Source organism: Triticum aestivum, chromosome 2D (genome assembly GCF_018294505.1).
Source record: "Triticum aestivum cultivar Chinese Spring chromosome 2D, IWGSC CS RefSeq v2.1, whole genome shotgun sequence".
NCBI lineage: Eukaryota > Viridiplantae > Streptophyta > Magnoliopsida > Poales > Poaceae > Triticum > Triticum aestivum.
In genome coordinates this window covers 14227344-14238380 of record NC_057799.1, presented here as the reverse complement: position 1 = coordinate 14238380, position 11037 = coordinate 14227344, and the positions used below count along the sequence as shown (strand labels likewise).

The 11037-nt window shown below is 47.4% G+C and overlaps 1 pseudogene; it reads left to right on the top strand.

Annotated features, from left to right (window-relative positions):
- Positions 1-2476: 2476 nt before the first annotated feature.
- LOC123055495 (uncharacterized) lies at positions 2477-4523 on the top strand (annotated as a pseudogene).
- Positions 4524-11037: the final 6514 nt, after the last annotated feature.

Genomic DNA, 11037 nt, shown 5'->3' with positions numbered 1-11037 from the left:
ATTTAATTTTTTGCTATGCTTGGTAGTGCTAATTTTTCTATGGTTAGTTAGATTCAACTGGCTGCAATGGTTTTGTTTTAGATTAGATTAGTTAGGTTTAGGTTTATTAGGTGCTTAATTTATTTAGCTATATAGGTTTAGTACAGGCTAACTATTTGTTAATTCGAGCGTGATCATGGCTATGTCAATTTAAATGCCGTCACACCTATGTCCACTATCTATACCCTTCATCTTTTATTCCCTCTCACCATATGTATACTTAAAAATCTTCTTTCTCTACTCTATCAAAATTTGAAAATACAAATATCACTATCTTTTACTAACCTCTCTTGTCGTGCTAATGATGCAATAGCAAGTTGATGTTTTACCAGCCAGATAAGTTGGGACTTCATTCTCAACTTGGTAAGGAACTTTATATTTTCGATTGATGAAAAATATATCTAACCATGCTATGAATAAAGTTCCCATACATTCTTGGGATAAACTTGGGCTTGCTCTTGCACTACATATGGTTAGTTTCCATAGACCGTCCAGGAGAAGCACCACGAATGCTTAACACTTGTGGGTTGCCTGGTGTTAACACTGAATCTTTTTTAAATAGTAAAAGGTAGATCAATCTCTATCTTATCCATTTCAAAAGGGTGACAAAAGTCAATTACATGAGAGATTATGTGAGGGCCGCAAAAGCAGTTGCAGCAGGCCATGTGTAATACTGTTCATGGTTCTAGAGTTGATCAGTAAAAGATAGTGCCTTTGAAAGTGAGTCTCATATCAAAAAACATTTTTGATAAGGAGGGAGTACAAAAGAGAAAGAGTGCACAGAGGTGGAAGTTGTAGCTTCTGGATATACAGATACAAGACCCTCGTTCACGGAAAGTGGAAAAAAGGTCTCTCCTTCAAGTGAACAGAAGAGGCGGCTAGGGTTTCTGCCTCCCGCTGGCACCGTCGCGTGCCTTGTCTCCTGTGGCCTTAAGGCCAGGGAGGCACGGTGGATCCCGGCCATTGCCAACGGGAGGACCCCATTTTTATATGTTTTTTGAGTTTTGCTATGGTTTGTGTCCTGCTCAGGAAGACGAGACGGCGGCGGCTCCCTGAAGATGAAATAAGGTTCTCCCCACCTAGTCCCCGTCCCGGTGGCATGTCTAGCATCACCGGAGGGCGTCTGAAGATGTGTCTCCGGCGGATCTCACGGGATTCGAACGGTGGTTGTCTTTGGTGGATCCGCTCGGATTAGGTCTTCGTTCGTCTATGTCTGTCTGTCTTTAGGTTGGGTCCTTCTCATCTACAATTCTTTTCATCGGCGGCGATTGTTGTTCTGGTGCGCTCGCTCTATTGGTCCTTAGCACGACGACTTCTCGACTATTTACTACAACAAGTTTTGCCCGGCTCCGGCGAGGGAGGGATGATGACGGCGACGCGCATTCGGCTCGCTTCAGTGTTTGCAGTCGTCGCTAGGTGGTCTACAGATTTAAATGTAATTTTTATTATTTGTGGTATTTGTTGGACTGCCATGATTGATAATGAATAGATCGGAAGTTTTTTTGGAAAAAAGAAAAGAAAAGAAGTTTTAGCTCCCGTCCCAGGCGGTAAAGCTTCAGTGGCAACAGAACTCGGCAAAACATACGTCCACTTCTCGTTCTATAAGTGATATCCTGGAGAAAAGAGAGGTGTGATATGCAGCTCTAGCAGGCTATGCCCCGGCATGCCACTGGGTAGCACTGGCAGCTCCCTTGATCTAATCTACTTGCAACTACAACTTTGTATAATCTACAAGTGTACGTACCCTACTACAAAAATCGATAATAAAATAAAATAAGTGAACAATATACTAGTGTACCATAGTATATATTTGATCCAGCCAGCTTAGCACTAAGTTCGGGTTGATCCATCTCCATCTACATCTATAAAGCAGGAAGCTTCCTTATCCCTTTCTTAAGAAGCAGATCCAACGAACTTCTGATCAACTTGGCATGTCACTGGTTAGTGTGTAGTGCCACCCACTGGCCCTCTGTTAAATTCCTGCTTCGCCGCCCCCTGATCTCAGCGACAAGATCGACTGGTCTCGGAATTCGAAGCCGCGGCACTACTCCTGCCCGGCCGGTATGTAATTATGCATACACATCGCTTGTCAACTCTATTTGAACGCGAGCATTAGTTACATAAGTACATTTTCTAGGAGTATGTATTTTTTGCTGTGCATGTACAAATTCACATGTATACTCTGGATGTACAATTGTGCAATTTTAGAGGATATATAGTATCATAGAGACTTGTGAAACTATAGGTAACAGAGAATTAACAAATCCATGGACAAAATCAATGTGTTTATTGTGCATGATTTTGTTGGTTAATGTACTTTTGTGGATTCTTTTGGTTTTTTTTCTAAGAGACTGTATATATCCGAAGGGGTAGGACTATCGTATCCAAAGTTCTGAACCAAATCCGTGAAAAATCATCCAGGAGAGGAGCAATCGCTATGGCTGCAGGGCCGTTGGAGCTGTGGAGCCACCAGTCGATGCAGATCCTGGTCCTGCTCAGCTTCGGGCTCCAGCTCGTCCTCTTGGTCTTCGCCGGGGTCCGCCAGCGTGAGGCCCTCGTGCCAAGGCTCCTCCTGTGGCTAGCTTACCTCATGGCCGACTCCACTGCCGTGTACGCCGTCGGCCACATGTCGTTCAGTAGCGCCGTGCGGCCCGTGCATGAGCACCAGCTCGTCGCGTTCTGGGCGCCATTCCTGCTGCTGCACCTCGGCGGCCCGGACAACATCACCGCCTACGCGTTCCAGGACAACCAGCTCTGGCTCCGTCACCTCCAGATCCTTGTCGTGCAGGTCCTTGGAGCGGCCTACGTCCTCTACAAGCACATCGCCTTCGCCGGCGGCGGTCCAAACAGGGAGTCGCTCCGGATCGCCTCCTTCCTGATGTTCGCCATAGGTGTCGTCAAGTACGGCGAGAGGACGTGGGCGCTGAAGTGCAGCACCCTGGAGAGCATCGGCGCCTCCATCAATACGCAGCCCGCCATCCACAATCATTTCCACCCTCAGGACAGACTCACGGCGGAGGAGTTCCACCTACGACGAGGTCACAGCCTGTTCCACATCTGCAAGTTCACCATCGTCGATTCCTCGGTGCTTGAGGCGGACTCCATGGAACTACTAGACGTGTACACCGTCAAGCTGACACAAGGCGTCGAGCTGTGGACGCTGATGGAGATCGAGCTCTCCCTCATGTACGACCTGCTCTACACCAAGCCGGGCGTGGTCCACACCTTCTGCGGCTACCTGGTCCTAGTCGTCTCGCCCCTTACCGTGCTGTTCCAGTTCACCTCCAAGGACGGCCACACCAGAGCCGACGTCGCCATCACATACGTCCTGCTGGGTGGCGCCGTGTTCATGGAGACGACGTCGCTCCTGAACGCGTTGGCATCGTCTTGGACGTTCCCGTTCCTCAGCGCCACCAGCTAGAGCTGGCTCCAGTACACCACCCTGTGCAACCAGAGATGGGACAGGCTCGGGCGCGGCGTCGTGTGGCTTCACGATCTTATCAAAGGAGGGGCTGGCGGTGATAGTAGGTACAAGTCAGGAAGGTGGTCCTACACCATCGGGCAGTACAACTTGCTGCACTTCTGCACGCGCCCCGCCGACACGCCGCTCACCAGCCCTCTGCTCGGTAGGCTGGCCAGGGCGCTGGGACTCAATGAGTGGTGGAACAGGAAGCACTACTCGGCGACCGTCAAGATGACGGATTTGATCAGGCGTCATATAGCGGTGTACATGAGGCGGCTGTACAGCAAGGGGAGGTCCAACTCTGCCATGCTGGGGAAAAAGTGGGGTGAGTACCCACTAGACCACCGCAGGCTTTACCACGGCGTCCTGAAGGAGTCCCTTGGCTTCGAGTTCTAGGAAGGCATCGGCATCTGGCACATCGCCACCGAGGTCTTCCTCACCAAGAGCAAGAGAGCCAAGGCTGTGGATGCTGTGCCTAGCGTGCACGCCATTAGGGTGATATCCGACTATATGATGTTCCTCCTGGTGGAACGTCCCTACATGCTGCCGGGCCAGCCCCAAAAAAGGTTGTACCAAAACGCACCTGCGAGAGGCTAGTCACCATGCAATCCGCTGATCCTAGGTACCCAAACCGTCTAGGCGTCTTCATGGATCTCTTCCGTGTGCGTGATGCCCCACACTCAAGCATTTCTAGGTCGTGGAGAGGGAGGGCCTCGCCAACAAATTGTACAATGAGCATGATGACAAGGAGTTCAGCCACCTTGCTCCTCGTCTCACTCACATGGCTCGACTTGCCAAGGAGCTGCTGGAGAAGGAGAAGGATGGAACGACCGACACGTTGGGGCTTGTCCTTGACGTGTGGATGGACATTCTCGTCTACGCAGGCAACAAGTGCAGCAGGGAGTTCCATGCCCAGAAGCTCAACAGTGGTGGCGAGCTGACCACCATCGTGTGGCTTATGGCAGAATACATCTACCATGCATCGGTTGCACAAAAAGATGATGTGGTATATAATTCTTAATGTCATGCATGTAAATATGTTACCATCATGTATTGGGTGTGACGTCTTTAAGGGTGGCATAGGCAATACCCTAGCCACCGCCACCCATCTCCTGGTCCTCCTCCCTCACTCCATTAACTGTCACCAGAGGACGTCAGCAACCGAAGCTCAATTGGTTAGCAATGGTGCCGGAGGCTGGTTCTCTCTGATGGTGTGATGGCTACCCTGATAGTCACGCCTCATGTAGGACAGCAGTGACTTCCAAATAGGCCGCCCTGGCTCAGACCGAATTGGTGGTGATGCTCCTCTGCGACCTGGTGGGGTAAGCCGATGGTGCAGTGAGCAATCCCGTGACTAGGGAATGGGCTCGGTAGTAGTTGGGCTCTCGACCCAGCGGTACGGTCAACATGCACATATAGGAAGTGACCAGGTGTTTGCCATGTCATATCCTTCCATCGCCCCCTACTCATCCGGTGACAGGGATCGAAGGTGGTGTGGTGATGGACAAATGGTAGGTGGCAAGATTCTCCACTGGTTTCTATTTAGGATTCAACATGAGCGGCGTTTTAGCGCTAGGGCTACAGGTAGCCCGTTATCCCATTCATTGGTTGTGGCTTGGTGAGCCTAGAACATTATACGAGGTGTGTACATGGATGGTGAAGGAAATATACCCTAGAAGCAATAATAAAGTTGTTATTCATATTTCCTTATATAATGATAAATGTTTATTAGTCACGCTGGAATTGTATTAACCGGAAACTTAGTACATGTGTGAATACATAGACAAAACAGAGTGTCCCTAGTATGCCTCTACTTGACTAGCTCGTTGATCAAAGATGGTTATGTTTCCTGACCATAGACATGTGTTGTCATTTGATGAACGGGATCACATCATTAGAGAATGATGTGATGGACAAGACCCATTCGTTAGCTTAGCATAATGATTGTTTAGTTTTATTGCTATTGCTTTCTTCATAACTTATACATGTTCCTCTGACTATGAGATTATGCAACTCCCGAATACCGGAGGAACACCTTGTGTGCTATCAAATGTCACAACGTAACTGGGTGATTATAAAGATGCTCTACAGGTGTCTCCGAAGGTGTTTGTTGGGTTGGCATAGATCAAGATTAGGATTTGTCACTCCGTGTATCGGAGAGGTATCTCTGGGCCCTCTCGGTAATGCACATCACTATAAGCCTTGCAAGCAATGTGACTAATTAGTTAGTTGCGGGATGATGCATTACGGAACGAGTAAAGAGACTTGCCGGTAATGATCAAATCTCGGCCAAGTAACATACCGATGACAAAAGGAACAACGTATGTTGTTATGCGGTTTGACCGATAAAGATCTTCGTAGAATATGTAGGAGCCAATATGAGCATCCAGGTTCCGCTATTGGTTATTGACCGGAGATGTGTCTCGGTCATGTCTACACAGTTCTCGAACCCGTAGGGTCCACACGCTTAACGTTCAATGACGATTTGTATTATGAGTTATGTGTTTTGGTGACTGAAGTTTGTACGGAGTCCCGGATGAGATCACGGATATGACGAGGAGTCTCGAAATGGTCGAGAGGTAATGTTCATATATTGGAAGGTTATATACAGAAATGGTTCCGAAGAAGATCGGGGATATTTTGGAGTACCGGGAGGTTACCGGAAGCCCCCGGGAAAGTTAATGGGACTCATGGGCCATAGTGCAGAGGAGGAGGCAGCCATAGGAGGTGGCGCCCCCCCCCCCAAGCTCAATCCGAATTGGACAAGGGGTGGGGGGCGCGGCCCCCTTTCCTTCTCCTCTCCACCTCTTTCCCCTTTCCCCCTCCGTTGGAAGGAAAAAAGGGGGGGATCGAATCCTACTAGGACTAGGAGTCCAAGTAGGACTCCCCCCTTGGCGCGCCCCTCCTGGACGCCGGCCTCCTCCCCCCTCCTTCATATACGGGGGCGGGGGCACCCCAAAGGCACACCAAGATTTCTCTTAGCCGTGTGTGGTGCCCCCCTCCACAGTTTACTCCTCCGATCATAACGTCGTAGTGCTTAGGCGAAGCCCTGCGCGTATCACATCACCATCACCGTCATGCTGACGGAACTCTCCCTCGACCCTCTACTGGATCAAGAGTTCGAGGGACGTCATCGAGCTAAACGTGTGCTGAACACAGAGGTGCCGTACGTTCGGTACTTGGATTGGTTGGATCGTGAAGACGTTCGACTACATCAACCGCGTTAATCTAACGCTTCCGCTTTCGGTCTACGAGGGTGCATGGACACACTCTCCCCCTCTCGTTGCTATGCATCTCCTAGATAGATCTGAAGGAAATATGCCCTAGAGGCAATAATAAAGTTGTTGTTTATATTTCCTTATATGATGATAAATGTTTATTATTCATGCTAGAATTGTATTAACTAGAAACTTAGTACATGTGTGAATACATAGACAAACAGAGTGTCACTAGTATGCCTGTACTTGACTAGCTCGTTAATCAAAGATGGTTAAGTTTCCTAGCCATAGACATGAGTTGTCATTTGATGAACGGGATCACATCATTAGAGAATGATGTGATTGACTTGACCCATTCCGTTAGCTTAGCACTTGATCGTTTAGTATGTTGCTATTGCTTTCTTCATGACTTATACATGTTCCTATGACTATGAGATTATGCAACTCCCGAATACCGAAGGAACACTTTGTGTGCTATCAAACGTCACAACGTAACTGGGTGATCATAAAGATGCTCTACAGGTGTCTCCGATGGTGTTTGTTGAGTTGGCATAGATCGAGATTAGGATTTGTCACTCCGATTGTCGGAGAGGTATCTCTGGGCCTTCTCGGTAATGCACATCACTATAAGCCTTGCAAGCAATGTAACTAATGAGTTAGTTACGGGATGATGCATTATGGAACGAGTAAAGAGACTTGCCGGTAACGAGATTGAACTAGGTATTGAGATACCGACGATCGAATCTCGGGCAAGTAACATACCGATGACAAAGGGAACAACGTATGTTGTGTAGGAGATATGCCCTAGAGGCAGTAATAACAGTTATTTTGTATCTCCAAGTTTGTAATGAATGTTTATGATCCATGCTATAACTGCAATGATTCTCGAGTCTACAATATCCACGAGGCTCGGAGGGAACTCATATGCACGTGTGGTATAATAAACGGTAAAATATATTCCTAGTCTTGCCTCTAAGACTAGATCAAGTATTGCATGATGATCCTGTTTCCTGATCATGGGCATGACTATGCCGGCAATTTTGAGGGCACAAGTTTGGTAGAACGCTTGTGTTGAATCAACCCGGATTGATGTTATGCTATGAGATACCTTCATCACAAGTTTATGGTTAATATCATTGAGATAGTTAATGTTTGCATAATTCCTTAGACCATGAGAGTATCAAGTTCCTTCGTGCTTGCTTCGTGAACTTTGGGGTTTGTTAAACGTCATCCGTAACTGGGTGGCGATTACGGCAGCTTTCGGGTTCACGGAAAAGTATAGGAAGTAACAAGATAGCTCAAGATTGGGATTTGCTCCTCCGACGATGGAGAGCTATACTCGGGCCCTCTCGGTGTAACGCTATCCATCATCGTCTGGCCAGACACATTGTGATTTGATCACTGGGATGCCGGAACACGGAAACGAGAAAAGAGAACAAAACCGGTAACGAGGTAACTTGCATGGTGGACAAATTGTTCGTCCATGGGCATGCAATAAATCTCACCTCGGGTGTTTTGTGACATATCGCGAAGCAACAGGAATAGCTCACTGCAACTGGAGGTTCACTCGAATATTCATTCGTGTGGGTATAGGGGTCAATATGAGTGTCCACGGCTCCGATGTTGATCATTGATCGGAAGGGGTTCCAGGTCATGTCTATACTTCACCGAACCTATAGGGTCACACGCTTAAGGGTCATCTATCTGCTGAATACTGGACAGGGAGTCTGAGAGAAAATCACCGAAAAAGTTTCGGACACCGAAAAGTTTCGGACAACGGAATCGTACCGCAGAGAGAGGTTATCGGATAAGTTTCGATGATACCGAAAAGTTGTTTCGGGATACACCATTAAGTCAAATTGGTTTCGGCACATGCCTGATAATTCTTGGAGGATGCCAGAATCATTCTGGAAGCTTTTTGGAATTTTCTGAGATAAAAACCGGAAATGTTCCGGAGCTGCCGGAGCCACTTCAGATGCTTTTCGCAGATGAAAATCACTAAACCGGAATTGTTTCGGAACGCGTTGAAAATAATTTTTGTGGGTACTGGAAATGTTCTAAGCCCACATAAATATTTTCAGTTCGAACAGACGCTGAAAAATGTCGTCGTGAATAGTGAAAGTGCTTTTTGGGATATTTTATGGTGAGTCACCTTTTGGGATATCTCCAAAAGGCTTCTAGAAGGGCTTGGGGGCCAAGCATGCTCCTCATGGGGGTCCCCCAAGGGGGTTGGCCGGCCACATGTGTGGGGCTCCATGGAGCTCCACTTCACTCCCCATTATGCCCTTCATGTGTGACATTTGCATGGGCATTTTGGGTTTTTGTGAGCCATCCCTACCCCTTGGCTTTCCTATAAATAGAGGAGGAGTGGGCAGCCCAAAGCTCATCCCTTGCTCTCATACACATGCCATGCATTATCTGGCTTCTTCTCTCCCTCCCACGAAAAGAGTTTCGTAGAGCCGTAAGGCTGTCTGGGTTCCGGCAGGAACTAGTTCTGGACGGCGAAGCCCTGCCGGATAGCTGACACCGTATGTGTGCAACCCTGTAGAGAGATTGTAGTTTCGATCTTTTGCCCGAGGGGCTGTTCGAGTGTCCTCTCGAAGGGCTGTCCGAGTCTCCGTCCGAGTTTCGAGGGTCCTCCCGAAGGGCTGTCTGCGACATTGTCCGGGGGACTGTCCGACCGCCTCCCGAAGGGCTGTCCGGAGAAGGAGTACATCCTCGCGGTTGGGAGGTTGTAAATCCTAGCTGCGGGGATCTGCACCGACGATCTACACCGACTCTTCTTCCGCTACGCTTCGAGTCGGTACGGATCAGATCAAACCTTGTATGCAGTCTCCATAGTGGTCCTGGGCGTGCTCGCTATACCGAAAATTTTCGTTTTCTGTTGCGTTCCCCTACAGTGGCATCAAGAGCCGTGCTATGCTTAGATGCAGGTTACGATCTAGAATACATGGAGATGTATGGGTATTGCATAATATAATTTTGGAGTAGATGAGATCTATTGCTGAAAATTATTTATGCGGGTGACAGATGAAATCTGTTACCCGACGTTCTTGTTGCTTCCCTAGAATTTGCGTTTGCTCAATCTCGAGACAGCATGGTGGAATTTGACAAAGTTCTGGCAATCCGTGATCCTGATTGATCATGGAAGTGCTATCAGTTCTTTGGGTTCTGCCATAGTCAAAAGAAAGATGAAATTCGCAGATGAAAGGGCATTGCAGATATGATCTGCACGGGGGTCATGCGTATGACGAAGTTTAGTATGGGGCTCGATATTTAATTATCTCGTGTTTCATACACCCCGAGATGTTAATCTAGCAACTTGAATAATCATACTTGATGATAAAACGTTGGTAGCTGCGGTTTAAGTCAAAACCTTAGAAGCCACGTAAAATAAAATTTTGCATAAACCGATTAGAGGCGTCTAACTTGGTTTTGCAGGATGTGCATGTGATGTGGTATAGCAATGCTCATATTCAATTTGATTATGTATGAGATGACTATATGATGTAACTAACATGACCTGCGTGTCATGATTCTGCATGATGGCTGCAGCCATATGATTGCATTTTAATGACCTGCGTGTCAACCTTAAGTAATGCACTTATTTTATTAGCTATAGAGATAGAAATATTATCTGGTGCATCGACAAGGTGGTGGCAATCTTCGCGAAGGTGAACACCGAAGCAAATGCCGAAGACGAAGAATTGAAAGACTTCTCCGTCAGAAAGGGCTATACCATATCATGCTAATTATGAATTGCCTGAGATGTTTATGCCCTATGATGCACCCTTCTTGATTGCGCGGTAGTCGCTTTTATTAGGGTGATCTCTCACTTAAAGATATCAAGTATATAGTGTTCTCCCAAGTGTAGCACCGTCACAGCACCTATCTTTTCGGGGTGCGCCGTGTCACACGGGTACGAACGATTAGAGAAGTGTGAGGCGGGTGAGTTGAGACCTCGCAGCGAGATCACTTGGTTGTCTTGACGTTCAGGCATGACCGTCATGAGCTCGGAACACACGCATCGAAAGATGAACAAGAGTCACATAGTGATGTGATTGGCAAGTTGGCCTACCGGTTAAGATTTTCGTCATCAGTGGTGTTACACCAATGGCGAACAATCAAGACACGGATCTTGAATCACTCATATTCAATTTTGAGAGATATTGATTTGAGTGGGAGTGCATTTTAGAATAAAATGTTTATTCACTAGTGCAAATTTCATTATAAACAAAGTCTAAGTGAAACTTGTGTTTTCGTTGTAGATCAAATGGCTCGCAACACCGCGTTCAACTTAGGCCCGATGTTAGAGAA